At 55.8% G+C, this 17,639-nt stretch overlaps 1 protein-coding gene across 1 annotated transcript in view; it reads right to left on the bottom strand.

The window, feature by feature from the left end:
• PTPRS (protein tyrosine phosphatase receptor type S) overlaps positions 1-15,444 on the bottom strand; it is a 138,498-nt gene extending 123,054 nt beyond the window's left edge. The window contains exon 1 of the mRNA XM_057406807.1: positions 15,283-15,444. The gene's annotated coding sequence lies outside the window, so the exon portion shown is untranslated. The remainder of the gene's footprint in view (positions 1-15,282) is intronic.
• Positions 15,445-17,639: the final 2,195 nt, after the last annotated feature.

Raw genomic sequence — 17,639 nt, 5'->3', positions numbered from 1 at the left:
GGTCACATCGCTCCATCCACGCATCCCACACCTCCGTGGCAAGAGGGTTCAAGCAGCAGAGAGGGCCCTGGTGCCGTGGGGATCCACTCTGGGATAGAAGGCTCAGGACACGCACAAGCCACTAACCAACATCCAGCAAGAGACTGGCAAAGCCACCCCTCCAGTGTCCTCCCCAGCCTGGCAGGGACATGGGGTCCGTGTCCCCCCCGCAGGATTTCACAGCTACTTTACAAACCAGGAACAAAACGTTACTGCTGCGGCCTTGACCACATATTTTCCAGGGGCTCTGGGAGACGGGCTCCGGGCTAACACACACTCTTTTCATTCAGAGCTTTAAATACCCAATTGTGTCTGTTTTCAGCACGCTCATTTTTAGCATTTTAATGCTGTGGTCCCCGGCTCTCGCCCTCCTTGGACCGGCCCCAGCGTGGGGGTTTTTCCTTGCTTTAACATCTTGCAGAGCGAGAGGGGAAGGGGGTTAGCAAGAGGTCACACATTTCTCCTAACCCAAGTGTTTTTCCAGCAGGCAGGGGGTCCTGCTGGGGACAAAGACAAACCAGCCCCTTCGGCTGCCTCTTGGCTGCACCTTCCACTGCGGACCTCAGCGCAGGCGCAGGATGGGCACCGCTTTGCTGGAGCCTTTCAGGAAGGTGCAGGGTCCAGGCACAATTCCCGTGAGAGGCAGCAGGCAGCAAGCACCCATCCCCACACCCTGGCACAGCCAAAACCTCACTTAACCAGAACAAAGGGGTTGGGGGTTCCCATTGCAATCGCTTTCCCTTCTTGCCCTGTGGCTGGAGCTTTCCATGGGCCTCATCAAGTGGACTTTGGCTCATAGTCAGGCAGATGACCCCATGTGCAAAGAGAGCCTCTCTGGATGTGGCACCGCACCGTGCCACCTCCCTGGCACAAAGCAATGTGGCAGCTGCTGACTGCAAACACCCTGCTCCAAAACCAACCCTAGCTTTGCCAGCACCCCTAATGCCACCCACTGCAGTGCCTGGAGTGCCAGTGGAGGCTTGGCCCTGGGTGTATATACAGGGGTCAGTCTGGCTCTGCGCCATGGGCAGCAAAGCTGCTTCAGGTCCAGGGTCAGCTCCAGCATCTCCACTTGTCAAATCTCCCTCTTCTCCCCTTCTTCCAAGCACACTCAGCCCTACTTGCTTTTGCACGTGCTGCTGTGACCCAGCTCTTGTCCAGGCCAGCCCCAAGGCACGTCCTTTCCTCCCATCCCCACATCAGTATTCAGCATCTTCCCCATCCCATCCCATCTCTCCCAGCAATCCAAACACACCATGTCCCTGTTAACCACCCTTCCCAGGTTGCTCCAACATCAGCTGCTCAGCGGATACAGGTTTTTTTTTCCACCAAGTAATATCAAAATGATATTTATTAAATTTGCTCTCTAAGTCCCTCAATCTGCTCCATAATGCAGTGAATCTGCGAGGTGGTTTCACTGATCCCGCCTCAATGAGACCAGATTAACACAGATGATCCCGGCTTTGCGGCTCCCTCGTCCCAGGGAGGGTCAGAGGTTCTGCACAGGGGCAGAACCCGTTGGCAGCGCCGCGCCGGAGGAAACCACGTGGCCTCTCCAAACCATTTCCGAGGTTAATTCCAGGTGGGAAGGAGCGAGCGCTCTGCAGGGACACACGGCAACTTTCCAGGCTTCCCAAACCCCGTTGGGCTGGTGATGTCGGCCTCTCTTGCTCTCATCTCCAAGCCATTGATTGTACCTGCCCCCAGCCCGCTCCCCAGCAAGAGGCCCATTAAAGCTAAAGTTAGCTCCAGAAAGGTTCATCACATCCATTACCTCTGCATTCAGCTGAATTATGGAAATCATTACGATAAGGAGGCATGGAGCCTACTAGTTTCCAGGAGAGGATGCTTTACCCGTTTTTTTTCCCCCCTTCTGCTTCCACATTTAATTACCTTAAGTTTCACAGTATTTAATTCCATTTATTAAACCTTTAATACATAAAAACAACAACAACAAACCCCATCACTGGTTGCCTTTGGGAAGGGGCAGAACCAGAGCAGCATCTGCCTCCCTCAACCCCTTCTCTGCCTGGGTTGTGGACAGACCCCTGCAGCTGAGCTTGGGCTGGATGCATCCATTCATTAACTCAGTGAAGGATGGGGCCTTGGGTCCATGCAGAGGAATGGGAGCAGCACCAGCCCTGTGGCCTCCCATGGGCAGGCTGGTCCCCGAGCTGCTGCCAGGAGCTTTGCTACAACCCAGGGGGATGACACAGGAAGCAGCAGGGCTGTGGGAGCTCTATTTATCTATGTCTAAAAGTGCAGGAGCACAGTTCAATCTGCGATGCCACCACACCTGGAAAGCCCCAGCGGGGATAACAGTCCTGCAGGTACACACACAGGCATCCTTGCTCACTTACTGGTGTTACTTGTTGAAGAGATGCTATTTTAGGATGCTGATAGCAAGCCTGTGGAAACAGCAAACTCCCCACATGCTTCAAGCAAGGTCAATCTGAAGCATTAGTGTCTCTCTGGCTGCATTTTGCCTTCCCAGAGATGCTATTTAGCAATCTGGGTTACTATGAGAGCAGCATCTAAAAACCCCTTTCTCCTGTAATGCCGACCAAACTGTAACCTCCTGCCGCACTGTGTCTCTGCCATCCAAACAGGACAGAGACCAAAGAGTGAAAACAAAACCAGAGGCACAGCTGGGGAAGAGCTCAGTGCAGGGGCACCCACTGTGCCACAGAGAATCATGGGATGGGACGGAAAGGACCTTAAGCTGATCTAGTTCCAACCCCTGCCACGGGCAGGAACGCCTCCCTCTAGACCATGTCACCCAAGGCTCGTGGAACCCCTGCGAGCTGTTTCTAGACCCTTTTCTCCCAGCATCTGCAAGGCACTTTGAGGCCTGTCCCATCACACATCCAGCCAGGGCCCCACGGTTCCAAGCAGTGCAGTTTCTTCCCAGCCCCATCTTTGACAGGATTAAACCTCAAACTTGGCCTGCGTTTTGCATTTGGTTTTTAAATCAGGCATTGCTCTGGAAAAGTCGCACCAGGAAACAAACCCCAGCTCGCTGCAGTGCTCCCCGCAGCACAGCCCCGGCCTTTGATATCCCAAAACCTGCTGCTCATTTAAAAACCCAACGTTTAAGCCATCAAGCATGTTTATTTCATTTGTCCTTTTGGTGCCAGGGAAGGCTCAGGCTGCCGCACAACGTCAGCTAAAGCATTCCCAGTGAGGTCCCACACGTTGGGATGGGAGCAGTTGGAGCCCCACCACAACCCACCCCGTGGGATAGGCCAGCCTCAGCCCCACCACCCCGAGATGAACACGGGCATCCAGAGCCTAAGGACAGGACTCGGGATTCAACCCATTGCTCGCAGCATGAACGAGATCATCCCTGTCCCTCCAAAGGCAGTGACATTTTAGTTCATTGGCCATCCCTGCAGCCTGATGGCTTCTCACTGAAACACCATGGATTGCTCTGCTTGCAAAGAGGGTGCACAGAGGCAGGTACAAGGGAATATGGAGCCTAAAATGAACCCAGTTGGAAAGATGAAGCTGCTCCCTCTTCATAGTGACACGCCACCGACCATGGGTCCATCCATCCGTGGGCTCCCAGGAGCTCAGCACCAGCAGTTTAGAAATACAACTTGCACTCCATTTAAATGCTGTGAACGCAGACCTGCTCCTGGTTTAAACACTCACTGGTGCCGCGACGGGAGCCGTGAGCATCCAGTAAGTGGGCTGGTGGCTCCATCCATCACCATGGAGCTCACTTCAGTGCAAGGGCTCCCTCTTACCACCTTCCAGCCGCATTCCACAGCCACGGAGCTGCATCTCTTATGGCAACAGTAAACTCAGTGGGGACTTTCCCCACCTTTTTCCCAAAGCCTCACCAGCAGCGAGCTAAATCCAGATCTGCTCTTCACACCCACCCACGAGCTGGGGCAACCAGCAAAGGTTCCTTAGCAGGAGGAGCCGCGCTCCTCTTGCTTTGAACATGAAAGCAGCCCGAAGGAGGGGATTTTGTGGGGGAGGAGAAGATTCAGCACAAAAATCCCCCGAAACAGGGAGCAGCAAACACTGCCTTCAGCATCCCTGATGCCAAAAGGGCTCCTGTGGACAAAGGTAAGGATGGACGCTACCCAAACCAGGTGTTTCTTCTCAAATCATCTCTCAGGAGGCCTCTGTCCACTGGAGCAGCAGGACACGAGTGCTCGACCTGCTCAGCTTCCCCTGTGGCCTCCACCCCGGTGTATGTGGGGCTGACCCTTACACTTGCACCCATTTAACCTCCTGTTTACATAGTTAATATTCCAGCGAGGCAAGGCAAAACACACAGAGCACTACAGCAGCAAACAAGCTGCCCTGTTTCACAGCTGGACAAAGCCTCCATCTCTCTTGACGTGAGATCCTGCACTGTTACCACCTTTGGCATGAAATATTCCTGAAATGAGTTGTCCATGAGGAATGTTTCAGGGAGACCCAGAGGCTGCAGGAGGAGGATTCTGGATGCCACTGAGTGCCCATGGAGTTTGCTCTACAGTAACACAACCCAGAGGCAAGGATGGTCCTTCAGCCTTCCTACACCATTGACTCTGGATGCTCCCATGATGTGGTGCTTCCTTCTCAATGTCAGAAGCCAAATGGGTCTTGGTCAGCCTTTGGAGGGCAAACACAGCAGCCGACAGCCCAAAGGAGCCAGGTGATATTGGCTGCTCCTTTGAGTAAGGAAGTCTTGGTCTTCTCAAGTTCATGGGTGTCATGTGAAAACCTCATGGATTCACCACCAGCTGAGTGCTGGGTATCTGATGAAGGACGGCTCTGGATGGGCCTGTTTCACAGATGAGAAAGTTCAGGAATGACCTGGAAAAACAACGTTCCCTTGCTCTGCAGGAAAGCAGAGGATGGAGCCTGCTCCCAGCATCCTCCTCCAACAGCCACCACCACAGGCAGCAGTTTGCACTGGACACAACTTCTGAAAAGCCCTGAAAAGCCTCCAAAGGCTCAAACTCATCAAGAAATGAGCAACAACCACAGGGAAGCAAACCTATGGATGACCCAGACCTCTCATGGATCCCAAAGCACCAAAAAGGACCCAGTTCTCAGAGCACAACCCCAGAGAGGCTGGAGAGCCCCGCACTGCTCTTCCCAAAGCTGGAAAAGCTCCGACCTGGATTACAGATCAGCATCTCCTTTCCCACTGTGGGAACAGCGATGCCTTGGAGAGGGAGCAGGAGCGCAGGAGCATGAGCAAACCCATCAGAAGCAGGAACTCAATTTTGCCCATCATTATCGTTGGCTTTAACAAATAGCTGCTGGGGATGGCAGGTACTTTATCCATTTCCCCCCGTGCACATGCAGGATGATTGAAGAAATCCCTGGCCTGGTGATTTGTTTGCCTCTCTGGCTCAAAATAACCAGCTATTTATTTTTAAACAGCGGGATGCATCAAATCCTCCAATGAAGGCAATGGAGCCAGAAGGACGTGCCACACACATCATGGCACCAGCACCCGGGCAGAAGGCTTCAGCCAGGAGGAAAAAGCCACGTCCAAATCTCCCCCTTCAGAGCTGGGAAAATGAAATCAAGGGATTGCAGATTTCCACAACAAGGCATTTCCCACATCCCTGAGCCCTCCTGGAGCCCTCTGAGGTCAGCAGCAAGGGGAGGCCAGCGCAGCGCCCACATCCCCATCGGAGCTGAAGCTCCTCTCCCGTTCCAATGGCTGTAGTTACTTGCATAGGATGATGCAGGATTCACTCTTTGCCCTCTCATGGGGCTGCTCCTGGAGCACAGGAAACCCCACCAGCAATAGCAGCTGGTGCACAGATCCAGGGTCAACCACCAGCCCTCCTGAGGAAACACCACTGGGGCTGCCAGTCAGTGTCCTGGTGGTGATCTCCTGGTGGGGCTGTGTGGGCAAGAGGGAGCACAGATCCAAAGGACAGGGCATCTTCTGCATAGCTCTGCCTTGGAACAACATCCCTCAGGGGAAGGATATTCTCAGGTCTCATGACCCCAGCAGAAATGGCACAAGGAAGCCTCAATATCCCCATCCTGTCGGCCCCTACAGATGACCATCCTTACCCAGCCTAAACTCCAGCTCCTTGCCCTGCTGAGTGCACTGGAGGCCTGTGGTCACCCTCAAAACCTGAACAAGCCTCTCCAGGATCTCCTTACAGCGACCAGCAGCAAAGCCTTTAGGGCATGTAGTCCATAAGCAGCCCCAGGGGCCAGAAATGCCACTGATGCTCCCACCCCACAGCACCAGACAGGCTTCTGCAGGTCTAAAATTGAGGCCCACAAACATGATAGGGGCTGCTGGAGCTTCCTCCGCATCCCTCCCCAAGGAAGCAGGATCACATTGGAAGGACACGCAGCGATGGGGGCTTGGCCTCAGACTTCTCCCCGCCTCCTGCCCTGCACCCAGCTCCAACTGGGCACAAGGATGGATTCCTCCTCATCCTCCAAGGATGCCAAGTTGTGCCTTGAGCTGGAAAACATAAATCTTCTTATCAGCACGTTGCAACAAGTCCTTCCAGGAAGGAGTTAGGAGGGAACTTGCTCGGTTGCCCTCCTGGGGACTCGGAGCGGGGCTGGAAGCAGAGCCAGGGCTTGCAGATGTTACAGACGGGCAGTGTCCAGAGGCTCCAGATCGGGGGGGGGGGGGGGGATTCTCCTCCTCCTGAGAAGTTTTGCAATAGGACAGAAACCAGCTGTGAGTGTCAGGGCTTGGATCCCGGGCAGGAACAGAGGTGACAGGAAATCCCAAACCAGAGGAGAATGCAGCTTGTTCTGGGTCAAAAGCAGAGGAGGAAGCGGAGGCACAAGCGGAGGTGCAGAAGAGCAGCGCAGGTCGGGTCTGTACAAGGCTTCTGGGGACTCCCAACACTTGGATTCTGATGCCGAAGCTCAAAATCCCAAAGACGATCAGGAGCTGGTTCCCCAAAACTTCCAGGGTCCTTCCCAAAAGGGGCTCAGAGGATGATGAGCCAACGACTCCCCTTGCTGAAGCAGGGCAGTCCCAGTGGCATGCGGGACCAGCAGCACCATCTCCCACTGCTGCACAGATGAACGCTCCACCCCTGCCTGCTGATGGTCAAACTGCTCCCAGACTTGCTCTGGACATGCAGGGAGAAGGGTAAAGCCCCTCTGAACCATACATGGCAAAATCCCTGGGCAAGAAAACACTCTTGGCTACTAACAGGGAACTAACATCTGATCCACCACCATTTTAGAGCCCTGAACAGCCACAGCCACACACAGATACCACCACCATACCTGGGAGAAAACAGCTTTGCTTTGTGCTTTATTTATCAGCCAGACAAGCAATTCCCCACGCACGGACAGGGGTGGGAGAGCAGGAACACACCCCCGAGACACCCTCTCCTGGCTCCAAATCCGCATTCATTATGCCCAGGCGGTTTCTGGCAGGGCAGAGTGATGGCTCTCTGATTAGAGATGTGTATCAGGAAGCTATAATGAAGGTGGGACACTGACACCATGATGAATATTATATTTCAGGAAAATTTAAATGAAATGATCCATCATGCCTAGCAGATCAGCAACACCTTCTGCCAAGCACCCGCACTGAGCACAGCGGCTCCTGGACCACGGCTCCGCTTCGGGGCCCTGCGGTCACCTTGGCTGGAGGGGGAACAGCAGCAATGAGTAAAGGAAAGCACTTTGTATTTCCAAGGGCACTTAGGGAAGCAGCACCGCTAACCAGCATCACCAACCAGCATCACTAACCTGGCACCATCAACCAGCATCACTAACCCGGCACCACCAACCAGCACCACCAGCCAGCATCACTAACCCGCATCACTAACCCGCACCACTAACCCAGCACCACTACCCAGCACCACCAACCAGCATCACTAACCCAGCACCACCAATCAGCATCACTAACCCAGCACCACCACCCAGCATCACTAACCCGGCATCACCAAACAGCATCACTAACCAGCTCCTCCAACCAGCACCACCAACCCACTCACCTGCAAGAGAGTCCCAGCCTCCTCCAGCACAGCAGTGAGATACCCCTCACACAGGCTCTATCAAGCATTGGGACAACCCAGGTTTCATCTGCTCGAGGGAGTTCGGGTCCTGGCATGCAGCACACCCAGAATAGAGCGTGCTCGGAAACAGGACGGCATTCCAGCAGGATGCGGAGGGGAAGGGTTATGGAGCGGCTTTTCCCCTAAGTGAAATATTGCTGCTGGCTCAATGGAAGCAGGAGGCTCGTCCCTCCTGGGAGGAAGCTATCAGAAACCACTCTCCCTCTGAGCGTGGCCAGCTCACGGCTTGCTACCTGTTGCATTTCAGCATTGGGCAAAACGCTGCAAGAGCATAAGGCAACGTTAAAAAGCAAGAGCAGGTGCAGCAGCACGCAGGGCAGGGCCACCAGAAACGCTACGAGCTGCTGCAATCCAGACACGGCTGCATTACACATTCATCTGAATTTTAAATACAGAGCATTCCGACTGGCATCCTCACAACTGCCACAGCAGCCTCGGCACTATGGCTTTTATGGTAATTCACAGGGAGTTACCCACAAGGCACCACAGAGATGTTCTTGGCAGCCATCCTAAACTGATTTTTATAGTTAGTGCACGGGTAGACATAAATGTTTAAGAAAAGGAAAATGGAGACTCAAAGAGAAGGAGTAGACCAGGAGGTTCCTGCACTGCTCTAACCGGGAGGTTTCTGCACTGCTCCAACCGGGAGGTTCCTGCACTGCTCCAACCGGGAGGCTCCTGCACCGCTCTGCTCATGGCACATGATGGTTCAGTGCACAATGCCACTGGGTCAAGGTCTGTGCCACCAGCAGCCGCCCTGTGCCAGGGACCGGGGGACAGAAGCACCACTTGGTTCCATGAACTGGTTTGCACTGGGCAAACCCCATGCACAACCACCGTAATGCCCAGCCCTCTGCATCGCTCTGGCATCAGCGCCTCTGGTTTTCCAGAGCATCCCCCTGCTCTTTGCAGGGTGTTCCAAGTTGTGCCAGGCCAAGAGATGGCATTGGCACCACCCTGCCTGCTCCCATTGGGTGCTTGCCTTCAGGTCTGGATGCTCAGCTCCCATCTGCCCGTTCCCCAGGTTGCCCAGAGGGGTCAGCTCCACCAGCCAGCTTCCTGGAGGGGACAGGATCAGTCCCACATTGTTGGTGGAAACCACAGCATCCTAAAAAACACATTTGATGTGCTCCAACACCAAATCCTCCCTGTGACCATCCCTGCCCGCCCAGGGCCACCCTTCTGCTCCAGACACATCCCCTCCTGCGGGGAGGAGAGGAGGATTTAGCTCCCACCTGCCTGCTCCACCTCGGAGCTCCCAGCAGGAGCTTTCCATGTATCCTGAGCCGCGCAGGCCAGGGGTGACACGGGAACTTCACACGGCGACTGGAAAATGCTGCTCAGCTTCCGACTGCCCTTCCCATCCAGCGCAGGGAAAGAGTCAAAGCTGCAGCCAGCGAGTGACAGCAACGTGGGGAACAAAGGAAAGCAGCAGCACGAGGGAAAACTTGGTCGGTCCAAGCCAGAAGCAGCACCCATTTATGTTCCACAGGAACCAGAGCAGACGCTTGATGATATCAGAGCTGAGGATTAGGTTAAAGAACCATAAATCCCAAATTCATGCCGGTTTCACATGCACGAGCACACGTGTGGGTTTGCAGCACGGCGAGCAGGCAGCCTGGCCCTCCCTGCTGGCTTCACAACAGCAAAATGGAGGGAGGCACCGAATGAACCTTTCAGCTTTCAATCATCTGTGGAATTACCAGCACCCGTGATGTGGATACAGGCACACCACGGAGGAAACACAGCCCCAGTACAGCAGCGGCTCCGAGGGAGCGATGGTGAGATACACCTGCAGCACCACGCCGAGCCGACGCGCTGCATTCCAGCCCTGGCTGCTCTTTTCCAGCGATGGGATTATTGCATTTTGAAGCCAGCCCACCGTGCCCTCCCTCTCCCTCCTGCTGTCTGCAATCCCGGCTCCGTGCTTGCAGTCAAGGATGATCAAGAGCACTTTGCCTGCAGCCTTGTGGCTTCTGCACCCGGAGCACATGGATACCCTGTGTAACTCTGCTGCATCCTGTGTCAACTGCCCATAAACGGATGCAAAAGGAGGGGGGAAAAGCCCTGAAAGCAGCATTATGTGAACTTAGGGCATTTCTGAAGTTAGGATCTGGTGTAACTTAACTCATCCCGTGATGGGGTGTGGAAATCTGCCATCTCCCAGGAACACAGCAGCAAGTGCCAAAGAGAGAGAATCATTCCTGAAGGCTGGGCAGAGCAGTTTGCCCACTGTGCTCTTCAACTGGGTAAGTAGAGGCGCTGGCACAGGGTGCCCAGGGAGGCTGTGGCTGCCCCATCCCTGGCAATGTTCAGGGCCAGGTTGGATGGGGCTTGGACCGCCAGGAGCTGGGCAGAAGCAGCCACAGCCTTCCTCACCCAAACCATTTCATCTGATGTATGCAAATGTGCACACCCACGTTGGTTTAACATTGGATGGGTTGCCTGGCCCAGTTTAACTCAATAGGGTTTTAAACCTGTTCAGGCAAACTACTATCTGCTTTCTAATCTAGAGCAGCTCTGTGGAAATGCTGCCAGGGAACCAGAGCACGGACGTTACGACAGATCCTATTTGTACAACAACAATCAAACTGCAATGGCCCGAGCTGAAATAAAGCATGGAAGAAAGCAATGCTGAAATCACATCTCTCTCTGGGCTGGCCATGCCCATGCGGCAGGGCTCCAGAACCACACTCTGCTACACCAGGAGCTGTGCAAAAGCCATCTCCAAAGCTTTCCAAACCCAAAGTGGACAAACCCAGGTGAGCCCTAAATAGCCCAGGGCTGCAGCAGGCTGGACTGGGGTATGGCCAAGCCTCACTTCCCCAGGGCAGGGCAGAAGTCCCTGATGCAGCCAGCAAGTCCTAGGAGTAGGGAGGAATCCCAGCATCGTGTCCTTGTGTGTCCCCATCCCTACGAGCTGGGCTGCCATCACCCTCCTCACCACCCCTTGTCTCCAGAGACAGAGCAGAGCATCCCTAAATGGCTCCGAAGACCCACACCTCCTTTAAGGAGCTCAGTGTGTGCACAGCCCACACCGAGCTCCTCGCACCCGCGTGCCTGCACCCCCCAGGGTGACACAGGAGCACCCATGCCCTTCCTCTGCATGGCAGCACCTCCTCCTCCTCCTGCACCCAGCGTGTGCCTCTCGCACGGGCGTGTGGGAGCCACGCGCCTGCCCTCGGGAGCAGGTGGGAGGACGGGAGCCAAGAGGCTTCATTAAATAAAGCTTGAGGAGACTCCCAACCAGCTCCTTACCAAGCGCTCTCAAAAGGCAGCACGGGCGCAGCACCTGGCGTGGGTGATGCAGCAGGTTGGGTGCCCCGGGGCACGGCCATGGCAGAGGGCTCTGCAGGCAGGACACACGGCTCCGCAAGGGCTTGTTCAGACGAGCAGCAAATAATCCGACAGCGCAGACAGAGATTGCAACGGGAATGCCAAGCGCCATCAATTGCTAAGCCAAGACAATGATACCCAAGCTAGAAAAACGTCCAAGAGAATTACGTTGGATCAGACCCAGAAGTCTAAAGAGTTTGTAAGTTGGAGGAAAAAGGGGGGAAAAGACAATTCCCGTTTGCTGGCTGATGGCACAGTAAAAATAATCACTCAAATTATAAAGCAAACAATTGGAAAAAGAGGGGAAGAGCAAAAGAAACCCACAACAGTTTCACGAACAGAGCCCTTGGATTGTGCCAGCTCATTGTCTAATGCACTCTGCAGGAAAGAAACCAGCCTGAGCTTTACTACTCCGGAGCTCACAAGTTTCTGTTCCAGCCAGACACTTCCCAGCCTGGCTCATTACGTTCAGGTTCCAATATTCCCTAAAAACCCCGAGTTCTGGGGCTCCTGCCTGGAGTCACCAGCCCAGGATTCCTCATCTGCTCCCACTGACCTTGGGGCAGGCAGCAGGAAGCAAAGAGCTTCAGGGATGGAGGGAGCAGGGCCAAAGGAAGGGATTACTTGGAGTAGAAGGTTGGGTGAGTTTTTTGCGCTGTTAAAGCACTGATTCGTAACTGAAGGCATTTGCAGATTTGCCTTTTTTGAGGAGAGAGTTATGAATAATATTCATGTTCTTATCAACTCATAGAAGAAGAATTTAAAGCTCAAAGTGCTGTGAATTAAACTACTCGGCAGCACCTTTTTAATGCAGCTGAATAAGCCCTCTCCTCACCATGCGCTCGCACTGCCCACACCGACTCGGGTTAGATCTGGCTTCACTTTATCTCCGTGTCCCACCCTGGCAATTTTATCTCTGCGTGCAAAAGGCAAACTGGTTTAGTGGGGAACAGAGCGGGTTCAAGTAAAACCCATCTGCGGTGGCAGGCCGCAGGCAACACCTCACATCCATCCCGGCAGCCGCCCCCCGCACAGCCTCGTATGCCACGTGGGAAAGCAGACAAACAGCTCAGCGCGAGTTTACAACCCTGAGTTACCCTGCAACAGGGCGGGCAGCCGGATGGGACCTTCCCCTGCGCCATGCTGGGAGACCTCGACCACCCCTCCACCACCGGGCTCTACTTCAAGACCTCAAAGCAGCATCAGGAGGGGCAGGCTCCCCCCTCAACCACAGCTTTGAGGTCTCCAACTATGGTCCAAGCCCTTTAGGCAAGCGCGGCAGGCTGAAGCCGCCTATGAAGAACCACAAACACCCCCTTCCAGCCTCAGTTTCCCCAGCGTGCGGCCACATCATCACCTCGGGTGACTCTGCATCCTCATTGCCACATCTCCCCCCAAAGAAGCAGCAGAATTAAGGGTCTAACAAGAACCCACCCTCCTGGAGCAAAAGCAAAGGCATGCTTTCCCTCTTCTCCTTAGGCAATGTGTTATTCCTCAGCATCCAGACAAAAGGCAGAGCGAACCCGCTCCCCATAGAGGAGACACCCCAGGACGATGCTGCATCTACTGAACTCACGTTTCTAACACCTTGTGAGCCCCTGGATCAGGGGGACAGAGCCCCATGGGACACAAAGGGCCTGACCCCATCCTGCCAGCGAGGCTGATGCCCGAGACAACTCCAGCAGGCCCCGAGGACCTCCTGCTCCCCATCACCTCCACCGCCCTGTGCCCCAGCGTACGAGCAGCTCCGCAGCGGGGGACCCCTCTTCCCCCGCATTGCTCGGTGCCGCGGCTTCAGCTGGAAGCTCCTCTCGCATTACTCAAAGTATTGATGACATTTTCCCATTGGAAATATGGGCCCTCACCACGCACAGGAAGGAGGAGGAGAGTGCCAGCAAGCTCGTTAGCTTCCAAGTCAATCTGGCAAGGAACAATTAACAGCTTCCCACCACCGGGGTGGCAGGAGGAGGGGGACCTTCCCCTCAAGGACCCTGCCCCCCGAACCTACCCGGCTTCATGCTCAGGACCCCAATGCACATTGATTTCCCCCCCATCAGGAGCTCCTGCAGCCCCATTTCCCACAGCAGGACCTGCTCCCGGTCATGCCACCGCCTCCCCCAGCCCAGCGCAGGTTCCCAACCCCCAAAACATGCTTTTTAGACGAAGACAACACAAATCCACCCTATTTTGCTGCTGGGAACACACGGAGCTGCGAGGCAGCGCTGGCAGCGCCGGGCTGCGGGCAGGAGCAGGGGTGTGAGTGCCAGTGGGGAATGTCTCCTGCAAATGCAGGGGGTTTCTGCGGGGAGGGGATGCTCCAGACCCACATCCCATTGCCCCCCCTGGGCTCTCCCGCTCGGAGGAACGGCTGGAACCTCCCAACAAAACCCACTTCTTCCTCCCTTTGCTTCCATGGAAGCGAAGCCTCCCGGGACTCGGAGAGAACAAACACCCAAAGAGCAGAGCTGTCCCCACCCTGAGGGGGTGCAGCACCTCCCCATGGGTGTCAGCCCTTCACCAGCATGACTGTTTCCTACCATTATCCCACCTTTTGCTTCCCCAGGAAGGACTGGAACGGGATCCTCCCAGTGAAACAGACACTATTGATTGTTACCCTTATTTCGGGGGGACGAATCGCTCCCCATGTGACCAATCCTGGCTCAGGAACACCGGGGCTCCAGGGACAGCTCTCGCCTACCGCAGGATGGCCCCAGGGCTCGGGATTTCAGCTGAAATCCCAGAGAAATCCCGGAGGGTGGATGGCAACGCCGTCACTGCCAGCCCCAGGGGTGGCCCTCGGAGCCAGCTCCACCTTGCAGGAGAAGGTTTGATGCAGGGAAGGGGACCCCCCAAAATGGGGTCTCGGGTGGTTTCGGGGTGACCTGGGTCCTTTCCTCGCTACTATCACCATCAGCAGGACATTGCACAGCCAAGGGGAGCGGGGCAGGCTCTGGAGCTGGTGGGGAGGACACGGCACCCCGAGGGGCACCAGGGTTGGCAGCACCCGGGGGACACAGCCACATCCCCAGGCTGCGGCACGGCCCTGCCAGCGCCAAGGCAACGCTCCAGGGTCTCCTCCATCTCCTCCAGTACCCGCATCCCGGTGATGCTTCTCCGGGAGCGACACCGGCTTCCCCAGCGGAGCATCGCCCCCAGAGCCATCATCACTGGAGCCATAAGCCACTAGTGCCACCGAGAGGGGACGCTTCCCCGCCAGCCAGCACGGGGGTCCCCCCCATCGCTGCTCATGGCTCCTTAGCACAGGGGTGATGCCAGAACACCCCAAACCCTGCGGTCAGCGCCTGCACCGGTCACCGCACACCAGGGGGACACGGGGGAGCGGTGCCGGTGAGGGGCGCGCACGGCGGGGATGGGGGTGCCGGGGGACAACGGCGGGGGCACAGGGAGGGCGAACCGGCCGCGGGGCGGAGGCTGCCGCCTCCTCCGGTGCTCCCTCGGTACCGGTGCCCCCCTCTCACCCCCCCCCCCCACCGTGGTCCAGCGCGCCCCCTCCCTGCGCCCCCCGCTATAGCGCGGCCCCACGCACCCCTCCCATACCCCCCTATGGCACCTCCGATGCCACCCACCCCTATTCCCCCGCTACAACGCGGACCCCCCCGCCCGGCCGCACCCCTCCCAAGCGCCCCCCCCTCGCTGCACCCCCCCTTACCCCAACGCGTTCCACCTGCACCTCCACCGCCCCCCCGACACCGCCCTCCCCGCTATAACGCGCCCCTCCCCTCCGCTGTAACCCACGGGCGGTGCACGCCGCCCCCCCCATCCCCATCCCCGTTACACCGCGGCCCCTTCCGCCGCACCCCGCGCAAGACAACGCCCCCCCCCCCCCCGCTATAACGCCCCCACCCCGCCGTACCTGGCGGCGCGGCCGCCCGCTCCCATGCTGGCCGGCGGAGGGGCGCGGAAGGGCCGCGGCCGCCCTCCTCCCTCCCTCCTTCCTCCTCCTCCTCCTCTTCCTCCGCCTCCTCCCTGCGCCCGGCGGCTGCGCTGGGGCCGCGGAGCGGGGACACTGCGGCTCGAGCTCCCGCCCGCCGCCGGCCACTCGCACCGGTGACGTCATTCCCCGGGCCGCCTGACGTCACCGCGGGGCGGGACACACACACCGCACACACCTTGAAGCGGGGGGGGCGCGGGTGACGTCACCGCGGAGGCGAGGGGCGTGGCCGCCCCTTAAAGCCCCCCCCCCCCAACCCCAACAGGCGGAGCGGCGCGGACCCGGTGATGCTCCCCCCCCCCCCCCATCCCGGTCCGTTCCCCGTGTTCCCCGTTTGCAATATCCCGTTTATTTGACGTCATCAACATCTTCCCCCCGTTCAACCTGTTGCCTTCAATGTACCTCCCGCACCCCCCGCCTTCCGCTCGGCGCGGCACCCATAGGGGTAACACCCCCCGCTGGGGTGTATCCATCGCCTTTCACAGTCTGCACCTTCGGTTCTTTCCCACATTCAGTATATTCCCAGGCTTCATTTATCCCCGGATTTAGCATATTCTTTATATTCAATATGTTGAATATTCATATATTCCCCGTATTTAATATTTTCTTCATATTCAATATTTTCCCCCATATTTAGTGCCTTCCCAGATTCAAATATTCCCTATATTTATTTATTCCCCATATTCCCCATATTTAATATATTCTCCATATCCAATTATTCCCTATATTTAATGTATCAGTCGTATTCAGTATATTTCCCATATTTAATGTTTCCCCATATTTGCTCTATTCCCCGTCTCAGCGCCTTCCCCACTCTTCCCTTCTCTATTCCCCCTCCCATGCCAGTCCCGCTGGAGAGGTGATGCTCCAGAGAAATGCCAGAGAATTGGAGGAACCACTTCATTATCACGCCCCTTGCTGAAGGTCCTGAGCGTGCCGAGGCCCGAAGCCACGTCCCCAGTGAGGCAGACGGGCGCTCTGGCTCTGAGGACGAGCTCCTGCTTCCCCATCTGCTGCTCCATGACTTTCCTTGATCCCATCGCACCTCCTCACACTGACCAAATGTCAGCCCAAAGCTGGGTTTTAACCATTCTGGGCAAATCCAGCACGGAAACGTTAGTATTTCTCTTCTTCAGCACTCAAGGCCAGGCTGGACAGGGCTTGGAGCAACCTGGTGGAAGGTGGAGCTGGGTGAGCTTTAAGGTCCCTTCCAACCCAAACCATCCCCTGGTTCTATGATCCTGGGGGCCAAGAGGAGCTGAGGAGTCTCGGGGTGTGGGCAGAGATGTGGGATTGTGCTTGTTTCACTTGGCTTGTTGAGCCAAGGGATCCACAGAAGCCAATAAAGATGCGTGGGGTTCTATAGCAGCCCAGAGGGACACATAGGGGTCCATAGGAGCTCCTGGGACATATAGAGACTCATAGGAGTCTGCAAGAGCCCATAGGGACCTATAGGACCAGCTACAAGGTGCCCAATGTGGTGCTGTGGGATCCGGCCCCACCGTCTCATCTCCTGGCAGAGTCTCCGGCTCTGCATTCTCCTTCCCATCCTATCCTGCAGCATCTCTTGCAAAACAGAGATGTTACTTCCACATCCGGAAGACATCCACTGTCCCCATCAGCCCAGCTCCTTCCCAAAGGGATGCAGAGCCTGGTGGCAAACACAGCCTCACCACAGCACCCGCGTCCTATCTGCTGCATCTATCTCCTTAATGGATGTATAACACTTTACAGTAATTTCCTCATTTGTCATGCAATCAAATCCTTTGATCAGACATGGGAGAAATGTAAATATCAATTATTAACCATCCCATTCTGGTCTTGCTCGGCTGGATTTACTTTATTTTTTATAATGTTTTTTGGGGAAGGAATTGATTCATTTGCAATTCAACTCCACCATGTTCTTAATTAGGATGCTTGCATTTCGGGATAAGCTGTGTTTTTGAAGGGAGAGAGATCTGATCTAGAGCAATCGATGCCCCCATCTATATTTTATAGCCGAGAGAGAGTTGTGAAGGGAAGTGTAAAAGAAGTGGGGGGTTTCAAGCCTGCACGTAGGGGGCTGTTCTGCCACGGCTGCAAATCTCAGGGACCAAATTTGATGCTTGACTGTCATTTATAGCCCTGCAAAGCGTTGGCATGGAATGGAGAGGTGGCCAGGAAATCTCTGACAGAACATCGCTCCATCTGCAAATAGATGGGGGGTTTTGGTGGGGTTTTTTATGTTTGAGAGTGAAGCGTTTGTATAAAACCACGGCGCCTGAGGCAAAAATGGCTTT

This window comes from Pezoporus wallicus, unplaced genomic scaffold (genome assembly GCF_028554395.1).
Source record: "Pezoporus wallicus isolate ANWC-B61680 ecotype Strahan unplaced genomic scaffold, APGP_CSIRO_Pwel_v1 contig_10514, whole genome shotgun sequence".
In the NCBI taxonomy this organism is placed as follows: Eukaryota; Metazoa; Chordata; class Aves; order Psittaciformes; family Psittacidae; genus Pezoporus; species Pezoporus wallicus.
This window is presented reverse-complemented; position numbering and strand designations above follow the sequence as displayed.